The sequence below is a fragment of the Urocitellus parryii genome, chromosome 7, assembly GCF_045843805.1.
Source record: "Urocitellus parryii isolate mUroPar1 chromosome 7, mUroPar1.hap1, whole genome shotgun sequence".
Taxonomy (NCBI): Eukaryota; Metazoa; Chordata; class Mammalia; order Rodentia; family Sciuridae; genus Urocitellus; species Urocitellus parryii.
The window spans coordinates 104806190-104817584 of record NC_135537.1 but is presented as its reverse complement, the minus strand read 5'-3'; positions in this window follow the sequence as shown (position 1 = coordinate 104817584).

Genomic DNA, 11395 nt, shown 5'->3' with positions numbered 1-11395 from the left:
ACTCTCTATAGCTCTTTATATAAACAGTATCCACTGCTGGTAACATGAAGTGTGCACTGCTCCTGTGTTAAAGGTGGCAGTGTAAATTGGTACAATCTTTTGGAACATAACATTGCAATGTGAGTACAATAAGCATGGTTATATATTTTAAGCCATTATTTCCCTATGTAAATTTTTTTCAGTAATGAGGATTGAATCCAAGTCTTATGCATGCTAGGCAAGCACTCTACCACTGAGCAACATTCCCAGCCCTTTTTATTTTATTTTGAAACCAGGTCTTTCTAAATTGCCCAGGCTGGCCTCCAATTTGCAATCCTCCTGTCTCAGCCTTCTGCATAGCTGGGATTATAGGCGTGTACCACCATGCCCAACTCACATATAAAAGTTTTGTAAGAAATAATAAAGATGAAAAGAAATGCAAAGATGTTAATGTGTGCCATTTATGTTAGCAAAAATTTGGGATCTAAACGTCCACTCCAGAGCAGCAGATTAATGATGTGATATCAAAAGGAAAATAATTAGGAAAATGCAAAACCTGGAAAGTGTTTATGATATTTCATAAAGTGAAAACAGCAGAGGGCAAAATGATGTATGCTCATTTAATTGCAACAATATATTGAATAGTTATGTGAATGCAATATGCAAAATGGACTGTATCTTCTGAGATGGTAGAATTATTGTTTTAAAATATTGTTTATAATTTGTTCTCTTTAATATTATATTGGAAGGATTAAAGCATCATGTAGAGTCAGATTTGGGAGTTGACTCTTAGAATTCTACTTCTGTTTAAACTTGTGCTGATTATTGAGATCTCAGGCTCTTCTTTTATAAAATGTTTATACTTACCTAAGAAGCTATTGTGAAATTTAATTGAAATAATACATGTATAGTGCCATTATGAAGTCCACACCTAAAAAGCATTTAATAAACAGCTATTCTTATCACTTTGTCAGTGTGTTGGTATCAACATAATCAAAGGGATATGATAGTTAAACTAATTAAGTGTATCAACTGGCAGAAATTTCTTTCAGTCAACATATTTGGTTATGATCATTTTTTGGAGCATATTGGTGCTTTACCTATTATATTAAATCTCTATTCAAGAAATTTCAAGTTATTTATCCACACAGGCATTTCTCCCCATTTTTTCTAGTAATAGAATGTGGATTTTCAACTGGGCACATTGGCAGGAGGATGAAAAGACCACATTTCCCAGCCTTCTTTGCAACAAGGTTTAGCTATATGACAGATTTCTGGCCCACAAAATATAAGTGGTAGTGTTGTGAGGGGATTTGAGGGAAGGCTATTTAAAGAAATCTGGCATGTCTGAAAGGGGATTCTGTTTTGCCATTTTGCCTTTTCCATGTATTTCTTCTTGCAATGCAGATGTGATGGCTGAAGCTCAGAAGCCATTTTGGGTCATGATATAACTGTAAAAATGAAAGTCACACACTGAGATGGTGGAATAGAGTGGTAACAATGTGAGTCCATAAACATTGTGAAGCCGTTACACCATCCCTGAGCTGCCCTCCTCCAGTCTTTTCCATGATGGAGAACTAAACATTGAACATATTCAAAGAAGCTATTTGGGGGGTTTATATATAATCAAACCTAATTATATAAATTATACTTATTTTACTTTCACTTTACTTACTTTACTAATTGAAACAGTAAAGTAAGTTTCAGATGGGGGAATCTAGCCTCTTATTTGTCTAACACCAAAACTGACCCATTTTTTACATTGTGTAACTTCTCTGTTTCTGGTGAACGGGTGTCTATCTCATCTCAATGGCAGTAGCAGTTAAGACCCTATGAACAACTTTCATAGCACTCATTCATTCATCAAATGTTTATTGAGTGCCTGTTCTCTTTCTGGCACTACTCAAGACCCTAGGGATAATATGGTAAGCAAAATCAAATATTTTCTTTCTTTTTTTTAAGTATTTATTTTTTAGTTGTAGTTGGACACAATACCTTTATTTGATTTATTTTTATTGGTACTGAGGATGGAACCCAGGGCCTCCCACATGCTAGATGAGTGCTGTACTGCTGAACCATAACCTCAGCCCCCAAATCAAATATTTTCTACTCCTCAAGCAATCTTTCTTTTGTAAACTAGATTTTTTTCTTCAGAGGGAAACAAAAAGCCAGGCATGGTGGCACATATCTGTAATCCCAGTGGCTTGGGAGGCTGAGGCAGGAGGATGGCAAGCTCAAAGCCAGCCTCAGCAACTTAGCAAGACCCAGTCTCAAAATAAAAAAACAGAAAGGACTGGGGATGTGGCTCAGTGGTTAAGCACCCTGAGTTCAATCCCTACTACCAAAAAAAAAAAAAAAAAAAGCAGGGAAAGAAACAGTCAACCAGATTATACTCTGTCAGGTTTATTTCTCATTATAAATTAATAAATTAGCACTCTGGTGTCAATCAATATCTGTGTGAGTTTGTTAGTATGAGTCTGGGCCCCGAGTCTGATTTTCTTTGTATTGTCAAAACCAGCTTTGTGGCTATACAAAGATTCTTAGTTCAACTAGGATATTCTTTTTTAAAAATTTTTATTTTTTTTATTAGTTGTTCAAGACAATACAATGATCTTGACATATCATACATTTGATTCAAATAGGGTATGAATTCTCATTTTTTCCACGTGTACAGATTGCAGAATCACATTGGTTATACATCCATGTGTATACATACAGCAATCCTAGTGTCAGTTGTATTCTGCTGCCCTCCCTATCTCCCCTTCCTCCCCTCCTCTCCCATCCCTATTGTCTACCCATACTACTGTGACACTTATCTCTTTTTTTTCCCTTCCCTTCCCCCTCACACCATCGTATATGTATTTTGTGAACCCATGAGGGTCTCCTTCCATCTTCCATGCATTTTCCCTTTTCCCCCCCTTTCCCTCCCTCCTCTTTTCCTTATTTCGTGGTAATCTTCTTCTCATGCTCTTCCTTCCTACTCTGTTTTGAGTCACCTCCCTTATATCAGTGAAGACATTGGGCATTTGTTTTTCAGGGATTAGCTAATTTCGCTTAGCATAATTTGCTCTAGTGCCATCCATTTCCCTGTAAATGCCATGATTTTGTTATTTTTTACTGGTAATATTCCATTGTGTATAAATGCCACATTTTTAATCCATTCATCTGTTGAAGGTCATCTGGGTTGGTTCCACAGTCTAGCTATTTATGAACATTGATGTAGCTGTGTCCCTGTAGTATGCTCTTTTTAGGTCTTTTGGGTACAGTCCGAGAAGGGCAATAGCTGGGTCAAATGGTGGTTCCATTCCTAGCTTTCCAAGGAATCTCCATACTGTTCTCCAAATTGGCTGCACCAGTTTGCAGTCCCACCAGCAATGTACGAGTGTACCTTTTTCTCCACATCCTTGCCAGCACTTGTTATTGTTTGACTTCATAATGGCTGCCTTTCTTACTGGAGTGAGATGGTATCTTAGAGTGGTTTAATTTGCATTTCTCTGATAGCTAGAGATGGTGAGCATTTTTTTGTGTGTATTTGTTGATTGCTTGTATATCTTCCTCTGTGAAGTGTCTGTTTAGATCTTTGGCCCATTTGTTGATTGGGTTATTTTGTTGTTGTTGTTGTTTAACTTTTTGAGTTCTTTGTATACTCTGGAGATTAGCACTCTATCTGAAGTGTAAGGGGTAAAACTTTGTTCCCAGGATGTAGGCTCCCTATTTACCTCACTTATTATTTCTCTTGCTGAGAAAAAAACTTTAGTTTGAATATGTCCCATTTGTTGATTCCTGATTTTAACTCTCATGCTATAGGTGTCCTATTAAGGAATTTGGAGCCCTATCCCAAAGGATGGAGATTAGGGACAACTTTTTCTTCTATTAGATGCAGAGTCTCTGGTTTGATTCCTAGTTCTTTTATCCATTTTGAGTTAACTTTTGTGCATGGTGAGAGAAAGGGATTCAATTTCATTTTGTTGCATATGGATTTCCAATTTTCCCAGCAACATTTGTTGAAGATGCTATCCTTTCTCCATTGCATGCTTTTAGCACCTTTGTCTATTGGTTTAATGCAATGCCAATCAAAATCCCAATGGCATTCCTCGAAGAAATAGAAAAAGCAATCATGAAATTCATCTGGAGAAACAAGACCCAGAATAGCTAAAGTAATCCTAAGCAGAAAGAGTGAAACAGGTGGTATAGCCATACTAGATTTCAAACTATACTATAGAGCAATAGTAACAAAACAGCATGGTACTGGTACCAAAACAGGCGGGTAGACCAGTGGTACAGAATAGAGGACACAGAGACCAATCCACAAAATTACAACTAGGATGTTCTTTACATAGATATGGTGAGAGAATTGTCTACCAGCTGGAAATAGGCAAGCAGTGACAGGGGCTACATATGCTCTCAACATCCCACAAAGAGTCCTATTGATAGGAAAATGTATACAGCTCCCCTGGACAGCTAGCAGTGCCCAAGCTCAAACAATTTCCCCTTCCACCTAAGTTGCAAGTTCCCTTTTCTTACCTTACTTGACTATTAAAAAAAAGTGTAATGACAGTGTGTAGGCCCCCTCACTAGCACAACCCTTGATGCATCCCACTGTTCATAGACAAAACACACCTCTCTGGATGGTATTTGCCATCCTGTATCCATGTGGTCATGTGGTGCCTATGCTGTGTAATCTTCAAGGTGGTTGTTTAAGTCATTTGCTTAAAACAACAATGATTCTGATGCTGATATTAAGTGAATCAACACACAATGGAAGAGAAACTTTGACTTAAGAATGGACTCTGTATAATCACCTGTAAAGTAAAACAGGATAACTTCCTGAAAATCAAATGGATCTAACATTGCGCAAGTGAAAGAGACACTGGGGAAGAAAAGCAAACTACTTGTTCCTTAGATATGATCTCTAAATAGATATAAATACATAAATACACACATTAGGTTTTCATGATGTTGATAACAACCCCTTAATTAATTCATGATGGACACCTGTCATTGTTTTAGCTGCCTAATACCTAATGCCCCTTTCCTGTGTCTGGGGAATTTTCCACATTCTAAGTTTTGAGGGAAGCCAACCTAACTATAACTACACATTGAAAATGTTTTTGTCCCAGCAACCCTGCCAGTTACAGCATGAGCATGTCTATTGGCCATTTCCACAAGAGATTTTAATTTGGAGCTACTGGCACAAAAATAAGGAAAATTCTTTGTGTTGGCAGTAGCAGTTTTTTGCTTCCTTCTGGGCAGCAAACTCTTCAGAGTCACTGCAAAGGTCAGCCAGCATCTAGGTCACCTTCAATGGCAGAAATGGTCAGGATGCTATTTGTCAAGTGCCTCAGAAACGTGATTTTTATCCATGATTTCAACTTAGAGTCTCCCTTTGTGTCTGTCCACTTGAGCCTGGTTCCTCTGGATGCTTAGTGATTGTGTGAACTATCTGCTATTCTCTCACAAACTTCTTTTCATCCTCCTCTACACACTCCTTCTCCTCTCTCTCTTCCTCTTCTCTTCCTCCTCTTTTCTCAAATAAGCAAGAAGTTAATTTCTGTTGCTTGCAAATAATATCCCTGGCTGATACACAATTCTATTTATTTGCTTTATTCTCATGCCAGGCTCATCAAGAAATCTTCTGGTTAGTATTTCAAAAGCTTAAAACTAGGGCAGAAGAATGATAAACAAAGGGTGGATAAAAATATTGCAGTTTCAGCATTTAGAACATGATGGTCCCCACAATCAATCAATAGGTGCCTATTCTAGTTAAAATGTCTATTATGGCTGGGCACAGTGGTGAACACCTGTAATCCCAGCAGCTCAGGAGGTTGAGACAGGAGGATTGCAAGTTCAAGGCCAGCCTCAACAACTTAGCAAGGTTCTCGGCAACTCAGCTAGACCCTGTCTCAAAATATAAAATAAAAAGGGCTGGAAATGTCACTCAGTTGTTAAGCACCCCTGCATTCAATCTCCAGTATAAAAAATAAAAATAAAATAACCTGTTATGAGTTTAATTCAAGTGTCAAGTAGAACTGTCCCTAAAAGACCATATATGGGTGCTCTAAAGGAATCTGGTCAATACCCACAACACTAAGGACAGGACCCTGGAGACTGTGAAGACCAAGAAAGGTGACCCTAAGAAGGCTTTCCTACAACAATGAGAACTTGGCACTTCCAGACCACAATCCTCTCTAACCAGGGAACCTTCCTATGGGGCTTCACCTTCATGAGTACATCTCTGTCTTGTCTCTCACAGTATTAATTCATTGAAAAATGACTTTTTTTTTAAAAGAGAGTGAGAGAGGTGAGACAGAGAGAGAGAGAATTTTTAATATTTATTTTTTAGTTCTCGGTGGACACAACATCTTTGTTGGTATGTGGTGCTGAGGATCGAACCCGGGCCGCACGCATGCCAGGCAAGCGTGCTACCGCTTGAGCCACATCCCCAGCCAAAAAATGACTTTGACATTTGTATTCATTCATCCTTTTCAGACAAAAAATCATTTTGTAAGGTGTGGTTTTCTAGATCTATAAAATTGAGAGAAGTGAGAAGACTTACTAGAATTATCCATTAATTATTCCACTTCATATCCATTCCATCTCATATCTGCTAGTAATAATTTACCTATTACCTGATTCCAGAAAAACCAGCAGCAATTTACTGTGTCCTGGTCATGTAGATGTGTGCTGCATATTATACCCTCTGATATTTAATCCTAGAGACTAGAATACAAAACATTGAATCTAGAAAGTATATTCTTGAATGACTTGAATCCTAACCCCCACAGCCCTAGTGGCTTCTGGACAGAAAATTTCATTTTCTTAGGACATCCATGAAAATAAATTAATTAGAAAACAATAAAAAACAAAGACATCTACATGTATATCTTAACTAAAGAGTATTAATTAAGCCAAGAACTCAGTGAGAATTAACCATCTTTGAGTCCCACATTTATATAGCTAATTTTAGCCATCCAGATCAATACATCTGTATCCTTTCCTCAGACCCACTAGTGCATAATGTCTTTAGTCCTTCCCTCCTAGACAGCAATGTTAGATCCCTGCTCTCAAGTGATCTAACATGAATTATTGACCTGGCAGATCCTTTGTGACAACTTAGGCATGACTCACAGTATAAACATGCATTGTCGTTGTACTAAAACCTGCTATATACTTCAGAACCCTCTAAACTAGCATTTTTAATTAATAGGAATAGAAAACTAGAACTCATCTAGGAGGTATTAAAGTTATTAGAAGAATTGTTGTTAAAGTATGAATCATATAAATTGGTCAATAGTGAATTTCAGCAGAGGATGGCAGCATGAGGATTTTGTGATTTATATCTAGCCAATGTTCTATAAAGCAGTGGTTCTCAGCACTTGGATGTAAATTAGAATCATCTGAGTAATTCTTTAAAGTTCTAATGCCCAGTAGTTCCCCAAACCTATTAAATGAGAATTTTTGAGGATGAGATTTCAACTTGCAACCAAAGTTAGGAACATGTAGTCTAGATGAGGCATTGCTAAACTTTCAGCATGATGGCTAACTTGGACAGACATATTAAATTATATATTGTCAAAATTGCCTGGACACACCACTTCCCATGAGGAATGAGGGCTCATCTCCTACCTCTACCTTATAGGATTTGGTATTGTGGCTTTGTGTGAATTGAATGCTATCTGGGTTACCTAAAAGTTTTTATTTCAGTTCAGCACTAGCTTTACAAGAAATAATGCAAAAGATCCCAGTCTTCTTGTTAAGCATCATTCACCAGTAGAAATAATAGTCTGACAGCATCTCTGTGGTTTGGGTTTGGGAAATTTGAAAATTATATTTAATTCAAGCAGCCATTACTTGTTGCTTTATCATATTATCCCCTGTTCCTTCAACAGCAAAGACAACTTATATTTCATTTCCCTTAGTTTTAACTACATATTAAATAATTTCACCAGTGAAACAAATTTGCCCAAACACTCATTAATAGTTCAGGAATAGCCAAGTGAGAGAGAGGGGTGACTGACCCCTCAGTCAAAAGTTCTTAGTAAGGTAAATCTGCTGAAAAGTTATGCTTGTATGTGTGAATCTGATGCCCTCCAGAGACATGAATAAATTATCCTTAGAGCTACAATAACATTCTATCTTGATTGATCTTTCATTTTCCTCCACTGGCATCAATAATCAATGGTTAAGCTATACTTGATAACTTACTTTTATAAATGTACCTTTTTTATACAATGGGCCCATTCTTAAGCATTTTTGTCCAAATTATATTTTATATGTATACTTTGTATCTTACATTTTAAAATGTTATTTTTAGATAATTGTAAATTTGTATACAGTTCCAGGATATAATACAGAAAAACCCCATGTATCCTAAATATTCAGTCACACAATGTGTGGTCACAAATATGTATATTCTTTACCCAGGGTCTTCCAATGGTTGCAACTTGCACAACTATAGTATTGCATCACAACTAGGATATTTATGTTGGTAATAGTCAAGATATAGGACATTTTTATCACTAAGGATTCCTCATGTTGCCTTTATTCAGGCCTACTTACTTCCCTCTTGTTTCTTATCCCTATCCTTAGCCACTGACAACCACTTACCTATTTTCCATCCCCCCCCTTTTTTTGTACTGGGTATTGAACCCAGGAATGCTTTACTACTAAGCCAAATCCACAGCCCTTTTTATTTTTTTTTATTTTGAGATATGGTCTCCCTAAATTTCTAGGGCTGGTCTCAAGCTTGCAATCCTCCTGCCTCAGCCTATTGAATTGCTGTGAAAACAGGGTGTGCCACTGCATCAGGCTTAACCTGTTCTCCATTTCTATAATTTTGTGCACGTCTTCAGAAAAACAGGTTCCAGTTCTTCTGGGTAAATAAGACTGAAATTGCTGAGTCATATAATAAGTGTATGTTTCGTTTTAAAATAAACTGTGAAACTTTACATTTCCACCAGCAATCCTCATAGATTTCTCAGCAGAACTGTCAAATTATATTTTATTTGTTTGCTTTGTTTATTTGCAGTACTAAGGATTAAGGATCTCACCAAAGCTAGGTTACCACTCTACCACTGAGGTACATCCCCAGGCAATCAGTTTTTATTTTAATTTTCATCTTAGAGGGTATATAGTAGTGTCTCATTGTGAGTATTAACTTGCCCTTCTCTGATGACTAATGATGTTGAGGATCTTTTCGTGTGATTTTTGACCATGTGCAACTGTTTTCTATTTGGTGGATTTATTCTTTTTTCTTCTTTTTGGCTTCAGTGGAACAGTTCATATGGTTCCATTTTATCTCCTCTCTTGACATATCACATATATATATATATATATATATATATATATATATATATATATATATATTTAAATTTTTTAGTGTTTGCCATAGGGTTTACAATATACATTTAAAAACAATCTAAGTCCACTGCCAAATAACACTGTAGTACAGGTACCTTTTAAGTGAATACTCCCCATTCCTCCCACCCTTCCCTATTTACACAGCTGTCATTCATTTCACTTTTCCATATGCTATTATCAACCAATATGTAGTTACTACTTTGCTTTAAACAATTATCTTTTAGAGCAACAAAAAATAGTAATAGAGTTAATTTTACCTTCAGTTATTCTTTCTCTAATGCGCTTTTTAAAATGTAGACCTCAAATTCTGACCTATCTAATTTTCCTTCTGCTTGAACAACTGCTTTTTACATTTCTTGCAGGGGAAGTCTGTTGATGATGAATCTCCCAGGTTTTATCTAAGAAAGTCTTTATTCCTCCTTCACTTTTTTTTTTGGTGCTTCAGCAGCATTATTTTTTTAAGACCATGCATGTAATGAGAAAATTTCAAAGCAGCATTTTAAAAGAAAACAACCATGAATTCACTGTGAACAGCATTTAATTTCCCAAGGGAGGATAATCACTCAAACATGATAATTATCTAAAACATTGAAAAAAAATTAGCAATCACTAAAGGTCTCAAATAGATGGACAGGATCTAAATAGCATTAGAAATAATGAAAAACTTTCATAGTTGACATAACATTTTTATTATATAAATATTTCAAAATTCCACAAAAGGTTATAAAAATCAAAATGACAAATTATAAATAAATAAACCTTAAAAGCATAAAAATACTTATCCATAATAATGATAATGGGAATGAAAAAATTTACGCAATCACTCAATATTTTTTTGTTTTCTGGTCTATATATTAATATCAAAATCAGAATAAATGAAGTCAAAAGCATTTCTGACCATTACCAAGAATCACATTAGGATTTCCACTTCTCTTATTGCTTTCATTTCAAGTAAAAAGAATGTAAGCGGGGCTGGAGTCCGCGTGGGGGGCAGTGGAGGGGAGCCGCGTTGGCTTCCTTCAGGTGGCAAGGTAAGGCACCAGGCTGGGGTCTGCATGGGCGACGGCAGGGGCAGCTGCAGCGGCAGCTTCCTTCCAGCCTTGAGATAAGGCAGCCGTCCGGGCTCCTGTGGGTGTCGGCCTGGGTGGCTGCTGGGGCTGCTTTCTTCTTGCCGCGAGGTAAGGAAGAGGGAGGGTGGGGGTCGGCATGGGGGTCAGCGTGGGGGTGGCAGCCATGGGGCGTGGGGGTGGCAGCCATGGGGGTGGCAGCCATGGGGGTGGCAGCCATGGGGGTGGCAGCCATGGGGGTGGCAGCCATGGGGGTGGCAGCCATGGGGGTGGCAGCCATGGGGGTGGCAGCCATGGGGGTGGGGGGGGCGACTTCAGCGGCCTCGCGTTCCTGCCGCCCTGCCTCGTTCTCGGTCCTGCCACCGCCTCGCTATGGCGGCTGCTTCCTTCTTGCCGCGAGGTAAGGAAGAGGAAGGGTGGGGGTCCGCATGGGGGTCAGCGTGGGGGTGGCAGCCAGGGGGGCGTGGGGGTGGCAGCCAGGGGGGCGTGGGGGTGGAAGCCAGGGGGGCGCGGGGCGACTTAAGCGGCCTCGCGTTCCTGCCGCCGCCGCCTCGTTCCTGCCGCTGCTGCCTCGTTCTCGGTCCTGCCGCCGCGACTGAGGTCCGCTGTGGTAGCGGCGGCGGCAGCTTTGTTCCTGCCGGGAAGTAGGGCAGCGGGAATGGTGTCCCCGTGGGCTTCAACCAGGGCAGTGGCAGCGGCAGCTTCATTCCCGCTGCAGGTAAGGCGGCGGGGCTGGGGACCACGTGGGGGGCAGTAGGGGCGGCGGCAGCTTCCTTCAGGCGGCAAGGTAGGGCGGTGGGGCTGGGGTCCTGGGGGGTGGGCAGTTAGGGCGGTGGCGGCAGTTTCATTCATGCCAGGAAGTAGGGCAGCTGGGATGGTGTCCCTGTGGGCTTCGGCTGGGGCGGTGGCGGCGGCAGCTTCATTCCCGCCGCGAGATAAGGCGGGGGCCCTGGGGTCCGCGTGGGGGGCAGTAGGGGCGGCGGCAGCTT